This window comes from Hyla sarda, chromosome 2 (assembly GCF_029499605.1).
Source record: "Hyla sarda isolate aHylSar1 chromosome 2, aHylSar1.hap1, whole genome shotgun sequence".
Lineage (NCBI taxonomy): Eukaryota > Metazoa > Chordata > Amphibia > Anura > Hylidae > Hyla > Hyla sarda.
Window position 1 is genome coordinate 142163117 of NC_079190.1, and position 12026 is coordinate 142175142.

The following is a 12026-nucleotide window of genomic DNA, read 5'->3' on the forward strand; positions in this document are numbered from 1 at the left end:
GGGCCCAGATGTCACTGAAATAGAGTCCACCTGACAGGGCAGGGGTGTAACTCCTGTACTGGGCCATCACACTTTATTGTGATAACCCATTACCTGCTAATTGTAATATTACATGACCTCCAGGTATTGACTTGGCTAGTTGACTTCGTTTAACCTTCCCTTTAGTCTTGTTCTCCCTGGCAGTTAGCATAGGAAGGGATTGGCAGCATGCTTGTGGTTACCCTTATCAGGATGAGTATTCCAAGAAGCAGGCACAGGGGTTATGCGACAGATTTTGGCTTCACATCCTTCCCTGTGTCATAACACCTCTGGTTGTATGGGTATAGAAATCATGGAGTGGAACATCCTGCTTTGCATCTCTCTTCAGCGACCATTACAGGCACAATGTATAGTCTGTATATAAAAGATGAGCGAGCGGTGGGTGCCCCCAGTGATAACTTTCACTGAAACAGGGGTTATCCTCTTAAGACAATCTCTTTCATGAAAAAAACATGGTAAATAAACGATTTGGTAAACCAAACATAGAAAATACCACAGATTTAACCTTATATCACACCAAGAGAAGTAGAAGTTGTGTAGGAGTGGGAAACACTAAATGACCCTTTAAATATGCTTTTCCTATGAATAACATGTCCAGACCAGCTCTACCTCACTATGACAACTAGTCTAAGTCCAATGAAAACTTCCTTTTCTAAAAGAGCTACACATTCAGTGCCAGCACTTTTATACAGTTTATATGCCCATCTATAAATATTCAAATGTATGTAGCTATTTTTCATGTTCAGATTTTTAAGATAAGCTATGATGGATTCAATGACAAGGAATGGTGCTGCAAGAATGGACTAAACCCAACCCAATACTCACCTGTAAAAACAACTCATATCTCAATTCCTGAGAGAGCTTTATTTAATTATACTCTCTTGCACAAATATTTAACTTTTTTCTATGCTGACACTTGCAGGTATAACATTTTAGTATAGTAACCAGCACCATTATGGAAGGCAAGGAAATGTTAAAGGGATTTTCCAGGACATTGATATTGGAAGCCTATAATTTTTATAGTGGCTCAGGCTGGTACTGCAGCTCTGTGTAGTTGAAGGGGTACTCCACTGGAAAACATTTTTATTTGAAATCAAGTGTTGTCAAGAAGTTAAACAGATTTGTAAATTATTTTAAAAAAATCTTAATCCTTCTAGTACTTTTCAACTGCTGTATGCTCCACAGGAAGTTCTTTTCTTTTTGAATTTCCTTTCTGTCTGACCACAGTGCTCTCTGCTGACACCTCTGTCCATTTTTGGAACTGTCCAGAGCAGGAGCAAATCCTCATAGCAAACCACCCCCCACTCTGGACAGTTCCTGACATGGACAGAGGTGTCAGCAGAGAGCACTTGTTATCAAGCAGAAAGGAAATTCAAAACAAAAAGCACTTCCTGTAGAGCATACAGCAGATAAGTACTGGAAGGATTGGAATTTGTTTAATAGAAGTAATTTACAAATCTGTTTAACTTTCTGGCACCAGTTGATTTAAAAGAAAATGTTTTCAAGAGGAGTACTTCAAATGAATAGGACTGAGCTGTCATACTAGTCACAGCCACTACCTCTTCTAGGCAAACAATAATGGATACACATTGTGTCCAGGCATGCCTAAACCCTTTCAGCCAGCTAATTGGTGGGAGAGCAAGGAGTGGAAGGCTGGGTTCACACCACGTTTTTGCAATACAGTTTTTTTTCAGGTTTTTGATAAAAAAACGGATTCCTCAAAACCTGACTAAACTGTATCAAAACGTGTGTACAAAGTTTTATCTGTATACGATTGAAAACCGTATACGGTTTGAAAAGTGATGTCCGGTTGCATCCGTTTTTTAAGAAAAAAACTGCATACGTTTGAAACTTTTCACTCCATTATGAATAAAGTTTCACTTGTTTGATTGAAATTCCAAGAAAAAAAACTGTGCAAAGTCAAAAACCGTATGGTAAAAACTGGATGGAACTGTACACACATACAGTTCTGTATGGTTCCCATGGACTCCCATGTTAAAAAAAAAAACGTATACGGGTCAATACGGTTTTTCACCTGGACCAAAAACCGTGGTAGGCCACGGTTTTCTGTGCAGAAAAAAAAATGTAAAAAACCGTGTGGTGTGTGAAAAACGGAGACAACCGTATGCAATATGGTGCATATGGTTTTGAATGGAAAGTCTATAGCCACGGTTTTCTGTACAGTTGCATACGTTTTTGTTTTTGTTTTTTTTTTAAACGTATCCAAAAACTGTATAGAAAATCGTTGTGTGAACCCACCCGAACTCAACGCATATGATATTTAAGTCCGAAAATAAGGATAGAACATTGATATCAAAGTCCCGGGAAACTCCTTTAGACCTATATAGTATGTGACATCTGGCATATTTGCTATCAAGTCTGCAGGGACCAGATCAAAAAATGCTGAATTATTTTTTTTTTATTTTTTTTTTTTATACAGCAAATCCACTGGATGGTCCATAGATCTGATTTGTACCCAATTTCTGCCTATGGGGGCAACAGATGGAATGTAAGATGCCAAAGTTCTGTCTAATAGCATTCAGCATTTCCATCCGTTCCCATTAAGAATGGTGCAGGATCATTGGACAAATGTGAACCCTGCATTAGGGTAAGTTTGTACGTTAAGGTTTTTAAATACAATAATAGAAAACAAAAGCTAGGAACAGATTTGAAACAAAGCCAGGAACAGATTTGAAATGAGAAGAAATCTCAGTCTTTCCTTTATACAAGCTGTCCACTTATAACATTTTCCTTGCTTTGTAGTCAGTAATTGCAATTAGAAACCTGATCATGTGAATGCACCCTTAAGACAAGACAACTAAATGATTAGATCAGTTAAAGGGGTAGTCCGGAGAAAACCTTTTTTCTGTTAAATCAACTGGTGGCAGAAAGTTAAACATATTTGTAAATTACTCCAATTAAAAAATCTTAATCCTTCCTGTACTTATTAGCTGCTGAATGCTACAGAGGAAATTCCTTTCTTTTTGGAACACTGATGACATCACGAGCACAGTGCTCTCTGCTGACATCTCTGTCCATTTTAGCAACCATGCATAGCAGACGCATAGCAGACGCATAGCAGATGCATAGCAGATGTATAGCAGATGTATGCTAAGGGCAGCATGGTGCCTCAGTGGTTAGCACTGCTGCCTTGCAGTGCTGGGGACTTGGGTTCAAATCCCACTAAGGACAACAATAAATAAAGCATTATCATTATAATAACGTCAGCAGAGAGAACTGTGGTCATGATGTCATCAGAGAGCATTCCAAAAAGAAAAGAATTTCCTCTGTAGTATTCAGCAGCTAATAAGTACAGGAAGGATTAATATTTTTTAATAGAAGTAATTTACAAATATGTTTAACTTTCTGCCACCAGTTGATTTAAAAGAAAAAAGGTTTTCACCGGAGTACCCCTTTAATAATTAGTTAAAATAAAAGTACAAATTCGGGTAGAAAACAGACATGATGCACATCTACAATCTTGTATAATGATCTACTTGCTTCTCAGCATAATATCAAAAACTAACAGGTAGTTAGTATACATTTTTGATCATAAAGTACAAGCCCACTCGCCTAGTCAAGGCCACCTATTTAGAGTGGGTCCCTAACATCCCTAGTATAAAATAGGCGTAGCACTGGGTGGCGACCACCACCGCCGCGACACCAGTGCCCACAGGGGGGAAACGACCCACTGGCAGAGCGGCCCCAATGCCACTCAAACCAGTCTATGGGTCACACCTCCCCGCAGACACGGCGCCACGGCAGCAACGGACGCTGCACAGCACCACACCAGTGTGAACAAGGTGTAATAGCTCACTTACCATGCTCTCTCAGTCAGACTGGGAGGCTACTAGGAAAGAAATGGCACTTGTGTAGCTAACTACTACTTATATAGGGTTGGGCTGAGGGGGTGGGGAAGAGTGCAGCACATGTTCAAACAAAAAAAAGGAGGGGATAGAAAACACAGTGTGAATTCGGGTAGAAAACAGACATGGTGCACATCTACAATCTTGTATAATGATCTGATTGCTTCTCAGCATAATATCAAAAACTAACAGGTTGTTAGTATACATTTTTGATCAAAAAGTACAAGCCCACTCGCCACGTCAAGGCCACCTATCCAGAGTGGGTCCCTAACGTCCCTAGCATAAAATGGCGTAGCACTGGGCGGCGACCACCACCGCCGCGACACCAGTGCCCACAGGGGGGAAAAATAAAAGTACGTCATGCTATAAATTGTTGTTCTGGTTTGGATCTAAAGACACAAATCAATTTTTTTGCTATAACCTGAGACCTACAATGTATTCAGAAAGTTTTCAGACCCTTTTAAACTTTTTCACATTTTGTTATGTTGCAGCTGTGTGCATAAAAAAAAAAAAAAAAAAAAAAAAAATTATTTTATTGTATCCCCTCCTTCATTCTGCACTCACTACCCCATTATGAGATTGTGATAACATAATTTTAGAATTTTCAGTAACATAGAAACATAGAATGTGTCGACAATAGTCCCTGGCCCTATCTTATATGAAGGATTGCCTTCTGACTATTCCATGCATGCCTAAGCTCCTTCACTGTATTTGCAGCGACCACTTCTAGGCTAGTTCAGTGGGTAGCCGATCACACTGTATAATGCTATGCCATAGGCATAGCATTATACAGTGCATGCAATCTAATGATTGCATATAAAAGTCCTTTATGGGGTCTTAAACGGGTATTCCAGGAAAAAACTTTATATATATCAACTGGCTCCAGAAAGTTAAACAGATTTGTAAATTACTTCTATTAACAAATCTTAATCCTTTCAATAATTATCAGCTGCTGAAGTTGAGTTGTTTTCTGTCTGGCAACAGTGCTCTCTGCTGACATCTCTGCTTGTCTCGGGAACTGCAGAGTATAAGAGGTTTGCTATGGGGATTTGCTTCTAAACTGGGCAGTTCCTGAGACATGTGTCATCAGTGAGCACTTAGACAGAAAATAACAACTCAACTTCATCAGCTCATAAGTACTGAAAGGATTAATATTTTTAATAGAAGTAATTTACAAATCTGTTTAACTTTCTAGGGCCAGTTGACATATAAAAAAAAGTTTTTTTCCTGGATAACCCCTTTAAAATGTGCAAAAAAAGTCTCCAAAATATATAAAACCCCTCCACTAATAAAAAAATAAAATCACTCTTATTTTCCCATTTTACAAAAAATATTTAATTAAATAACATATTTGGAATCATGGCATGCGTAAATGTCCAAAATAATAAAATATAATGTTTATGATCATGCACGGTAAACAGCTTAAACGTAAAAGAGTATCAAACACCAAAAATTTTCAAATAATAATTATTTGGTTTTGCTGTACATTTTATGTTAAAATGTAAGGAATCCTTACAAAGTACAAATGGTTGCACAAAAAGTAAGCTCTCATATGGGTCTGTAGGTGGAAAAAGTTATACAGATTTGTAAATTTCGGATGGGACCCTAACGCTCATTTCACTCATCTCTGCTGGGCATATGGCCTCTGACTAGGGGACATGCTAGATCCACTATCAATTTAAAAAACCTCCTGTGAAACAGGGAAGGGGTGCACGGCTGCAGAGGTTGCCACCCCCCCCCCCCAAATTGCACAGCAAAAACAAAAAGAAACATAGCCAGCACAACTACCTAATACTCGGATAAACGCCGCTGTGGCAAATACAGAGTATACAAAAAAGAAGGTTGCAGCACTCTTGGTCAATAGAGGCTGCTAGTGCACTTTTTAATCAAAACGTGTCCCCCCATCCACCACGCGGAGGAGGCCTCATGTCGGATGGACCCTGCACCCCTCCTTGTTTCACAGGAGGTTTTTTAAATTGATAGTGGATACAGCATGTCACCCAGTCAGAGGCCATATGCCCAGCAGAGGTGAGTGAAATGAGTGTTAGGGTCCATCCAAAATTAGGCCACCTCCGCGTGGTGGATGGGGGACATGTTTTGATCAAAAAGTGTGCTAAGAGCCTCCATTTTTTGACCAAGAGTGCTGCTGCCAAAAAAAGAGCCTGTGAACCTATTCTCCATGGGGGAGAGTTTATCGAAACCTGTCCAGAGTATCCATTGCTGAGTTGCCCATACCAACGGTTGCACATAAAACAAGCTCTCATATGGGTCTGTAGGTGGAAAAAGTCATACAGTTTTGTAAATTACTTCTATTAAAAATCTTAATTCTTTCAGTACCTATCAGCTACTGTATACTACAGAGGAAGTTGAGTTGTTCTTTTCTGTCTAACCACAGTGCTCTCTGCTGACACCTCTGTCTGTGTCCGGGACTGTTCAAAGTAGGAACAAATCCCCATCCTATCCTGCTCTGGACAGTTCCTGACATGGACAGAGGTGTCAGCAGAGAGCACCTATACAACTTCCTCTGTAGTATACAGCAGCTGATAAGTACTAAAAGATTTTTTAATAGAAGTAATTCACAAATCTGTTTAACTTTCTGGCCCCAGTTGATTTGGATCCCCCCACCGGAGTACCCATTTAAGGCCAAAATGGTCTGAGTCCTTAAAGGGGTACTCCGCCCCTAGACATCTTATCCCCTATCCAAGGATAGGGGATAAGATGTCAGATCGCCGCGGTCCCGCTGCTGGGGACCCCTGGGATCCCCGCTGCGGCACCGCGCTATCATTACAGCTCAGAGCGAGTTCGCTCTGCACGTAATGATGGGCAGTACAGGGGCCGGAGCATCGTTACGTCACGGCTCCGCCCCTCGTGACGTCACGGCCCGCCCCTTTCAATACAAGTCTATGGGAGGGGGCGTGGCGGTCGTCACACCCCCTCCCATAGACTTGCATTAAGGGTACGGGCCGTGATGTCACGAGGGGCGGCGCCATGATGTCACGCTGCTCCGTCCCCCGTATCGCCCGTCATTACGCACAGAGCGAACTCACTCTGTGCTGTAATGATAGCGCAGTGCCGCAGTGGGGATCCCGGGGCTCCCCAGCAGCGGGACCGCGGCGATTTGACATCCAAAGGATAGGGGATAAGATGTCTAGGGGCGGAGTACCCCTTTAAGGGGTTAAAACTATGTGGTATTTTTTCTTCTTTTAAATATACTCTCCTCCTTTACCGTGTGTGAATATAAAAGTCTCTATCACATCCCCTCTGTCTCGTCTTTCTTCCAAGCTATAAATGTTAAGGTCCTATAACCTTTCCAAATAAGTTTTATTCTAAAATCCATGTACTAGTCCAGTATCTCTTCTCTGAACTCTCTCCAAATATAATTTTTTTTTATACATTTGCAAAGATTTCTAACATTCTGTGATAATTTTGTCATTATGGAATACTGAGTGCAGAATCATGGAGAAAAACTAGATTTGTTTAGGCACAAGGCTGCAACATAACAAAATGTGGAAAAGGGTCTGAAAACTTTCCAAATGCACAAATGTCCAATTGTTGTTTGGAAGGAAAGAAACTGGAATTGACATCTTGTCTATCTTTGTGTTCTTTTATTTACTTTTTGGTAAGAATCAATTAACATCACTTTGATATCTATAAAATGACACTGTCATTGGGAATGAGAAATGAAAATTCCAAACTTATTGAATGAATTTTGGAGAAATCTAATGATAACGTCAGGAGACTGTTTGCTTACTGACCCTATAGTTATGGAGTATTCCTCATTTACTATCTGCAATTCTTTAAAAGTATAAATATAGTTATTAGACAGGACTGTAGAACTTCTAGGTGAGGCTTGGATAATTTATTGATAGGCCTTTTTTGTATGCTATTCTATTCAGGAATGCTGGCAGGTATACCATTGTGGCCACCAGGAATGTCTTGTGCCAGCTTCCAAGATAACAGTTACATACTGACTGCCTGGGAGTTCAGCCAAAAACTAGCCAATTCTTTTCTTGAATATTAGGCAGTTGCCAAGAGTCACTAAGATACCAATTCACTAAGATTTTTTAACAACTAAATTTTTTCAGAGGTTTCTGTAAAAAAATAAAACAAACGAAAAAACGACAGATTTTTTAAGCTGCAAATGTTGGCCAAAAAAGTATACAAAAAAGAAGGCTGCAGCAGCACTCTTGATAAAAAAAGGGAGGCTCTTAGCACACTTTTTGATCAAAACGTGTCCCCCATCCACCACGCGGAGGTGGCCTCATTTCGGATGGGACCCTAACGCTCATTTCACTCATCTCTGCTGGGCATATGGCCTCTGACTAGGGGACATGCTAGATCCATTATCAATTTAAAAAACCTCCTGTTAAACAAGGGAGGGGTGCACGGCTGCAGAGGTTGCCACCCCCCCCCCCCCCTAAATTGCACAGCAAAAACTAAAAGAAAAATAGCCAGCACAACTACCTAATACACGGATACACGCCGCTGTGGCAAATACAAAGTATACAAAAAAGAAGGTTGCAGCAGCACTCTTGGTCAATAGAGGCTGCTAGCGCACTTTTTGATCAAAACGTGTCCCCCCATCCACCACACGGAGGAGGCCTCATTTCGGATGGGCCCTGCACCCCTCCTTGTTTCACAGGAGGTTTTTTAAATTGATAGTGGATACAGCATGTCACCCAGTCAGAGGCCATATGCCCAGCAGAGGTAAGTGAAATGAGTGTTAGGTTCCATCCAAAATGAGGCCACCTCCGCGTGGTTGATGGGGGACATGTTTTGATCAAAAAGTGCGCTAAGAGCCTCCATTTTTTGACCAAGAGTGCTGCTGCTGAAAAACGAGCCTGTGAACCTATTCTCCATGGGGGAGATTTATCGAAACCTGTCCAGAGTAAAATTGCTGAGTTGCCCATAGCAACCAATCAGATCACTTCTTTCATCTTTGAAAAGGCCTCTGAAAAATGAATGAATGAAGCAATCTGATTGGTTACTATGGGCAACTCAGCAACTTTTCCTCTGGACAGGTTTTGATAAATCTCCCATCATATTCTTACAATTAATACTAAGGTTGAGATACTAAATTGTTATATTGTTCCATATGAGTGAATTCATTTGATGAATGCTTCTGTGTATGTCAAAGCTGTAGTGTGACCAGCACCTGTGTAAACGGAACTACAGGTCTTTCTAATAGTCTGCCATTTGTTTATCGGCATTGCAGCACTGACCTTGATAAAAACGAAGGTATTATCATTTACATTCACGCACAAAAGTGGCTAAAGTACTTACACCAAGGGACCTGAACCCAGCTTGTCAATTTGTAGAGGAAATAGTTATATATTAAGGTTGAATAAAACCGTTCACACACACAGAATATGACAATTAATAATACACATCTTTGGACAAATTTTATATTTATTTTATATAATATTTATAGAAGTGGAAGTATGGATACATACCATTGGAAAACCCTTGTAATATTTTGTCGAATTGTTGATACTATGAAAAATTTTCCTGACAATAAAATTGGCAGCGGTGACTTTTAACCTACCCCATCAGACCCCCCCCCCCCCTCCCCCTGAACTGGGTCAGTTTTGGATTTAATGACCAAGCCCTATTTTTCGTACCTGGCATGTGTCACCTTAAAGGGGTACTCCACCTCTAGACATCTTATCCCCTATCCAAAGGATAGGGGATAAGATGTCAGAGCGCCGGGGTCCTGCCGCTGGGGACCCCCGCAACATAGCAAGCAGCACCCACCTGTAACTGCTTCCGGAAGCGCTGGAGGCTCTCAGGCTAATTCCTCCCAACCATGGGGACGGAAGATCGTGATGTCACGACTCCGTCCCCGTGTGATGTCACGCCCTGCCCCCTCAATGCAAGTCTATGGGAGGGGGCGTGGCGACCATCACGCCCACTCCCATAGACTTGCATTGAGGGGGCGGGGCGCAGAGGCGTAGCGTGGGGGGTGCAGGGGGGGCTGTCGGCTGTCCCGCTCCACCACCCCTTTCTCACGCCCGTCACCTTGCTATCACACGCCGCGGCTGCTCCATTCCTGCAGCCAGTGAGAGTCAGTGACTGCAGGAATGGAGCAGCCGCAGCGTGGGAGAAAGGTGGCTGGCGTGAGAAAGGGGAGGGGGGAGCAAATTATAAGTGAGAGGGGCAAATGATGAGTAAGCGGCACATGTCAGGCGGGCATTATATGTGGGGGCACATGACAGGACCCCCCCCCGTCATATGCCCCTCATATATAATACCCCATGTCCTGTGCCCCTCACATGTAATGCCCCCCCGACATGTGCCCTTCACATATAATGCCCCCTGTCCTGCCCCCTCAGGGGGCATTATATGTGAGGGGCACATGTCAGGGGGGCATTATATGTGAGGGGCAGAGGACATGGGGCATTATATGTGAGGGGCACAGGACAGGGGACATTATAAGTCAGGGTCACATGTCAGGGGGGCATTATATGTGGGGGCACATGACAGGAGGGCAATATATGTGAGGGGCACATGACAGGGGCCCCCTGTCATGTGCCCATATAATGCACATATAATGCCCCCCTGACATTTGCCGCTTACTTATAATACCCAAAGTCATGTGCCTTGGATCATCTCCAGGGTATGGTTCCATTTTGATGTTTAGTTTTTGTTCTTGATATTTTTTGTCGTTTACGATGGTTGTGAGACGACATATAATAGCATGGCCCATGCTAGGTTACTACATTTGTAGATTTGTATTCATAGACCTCCTGAAAATGTGGAGAATGTGTAATGCATGTTCGCACTCAATAAAGTGTTTGAAAATAAACTTGTATTTAGATGCATTTTACTTTAATTACATCAGTATTTTCATAACAAACAATACATGTGCTTAGGGGGTAAGGGTTTCTTTAACTAATATAGTGGAAGAGACTCGAGTGCTAAAATCCACGGGTTAGGGGGCGCAAATGACTTGCCTTGCCCCGGGTGCTGACAACCCACGCTACGCTACGCTGGCGGGGCTTGACGTCACATGGGGGCGAAGTCGTGACATCACGATCTTCCCTCACTGTGGTCGGGAGGAATTAGCCTGAGAGCCTCCAGCGCTTCCGGAAGCAGTTACAGGTGGGTGCTGCTTGCTATATTGCGGGGGTCCCCAGGGGCCGGAACCCGGCGATCTGACATCTTATCCCCTATCATTTGGATAGGGGATAAGATGTCTAGGGGCAGATTTCCCCTTCCAGGGTGCGTTCACACGCTATTTGTTTTTGTGGGTTTTCCGCTGCGTATTTGAAAGAGGGCGGGCTCTTCTCGGCTGTCCGCAGCAAATTTTCCACGGAGGAATTTACGCTGCGGAAAATCCGCCGCAAGCCCCATTCAAGTCAGCAGGGACTGCGGCGGATTTTCCGCAGCATAAATTCTGCCGCGGAAAATCTGCTACGGACAGAAGAGAGAAGAGCCTGCCCACTTTCAAATACGCAGCGGAAAACCCGCAAGAGCAAATAGCGTGTGAACACACCCTAAGGCTAGGTTTCCACACAGGTTTTTTTTCTCTGCCATTTTTTTTTTAGAAGACTGCTTCTGCAGTTTTTGAGCCAAAGCCAGAAGTGTATTCAAAAGGAATGGGAAATATAAAAAAAAAGACTTAAACTTCTTCCTCCTGCTAGATCCACTCAAAAGCTGTAGTGGCAGATTAAAAAATAAATAAAACGCCAGAAAATCCTGTGTGGAAACCTAGCCTTAGAGATGAGCAAATTTTTCAAAAGTTCAGTTCTGTCAATTGCCCAAATTTTGGCAAAAAGTTTGGTTCGGACCTTCACCAATAGCTTTTTAAACAGCCGTAAAAGCTCTGTTATACAGTTCACTGCTAGGACACATAGGAGTGTATTGAACTACTTTTGAGCAGTTTTTATTTATTGTTATAAATGTTTTAGATATTAATTGTTTTGTAGCTTGTTGCATGTAGGCGTTTAATGCTTCTGCATGCATATTATGTCAGCGTATGTTCCGCTAGGTGCATACTTGCAGACAATCTGTATGTGAAGTAGGTGTAACAGTTCTGGGTACCGCACCGAAAACCGGCTGCGGTGTATACACATTTGCACAAAAGTTCTGTGTATTTAAAGTGGGGTAGCCTTGGGCAAT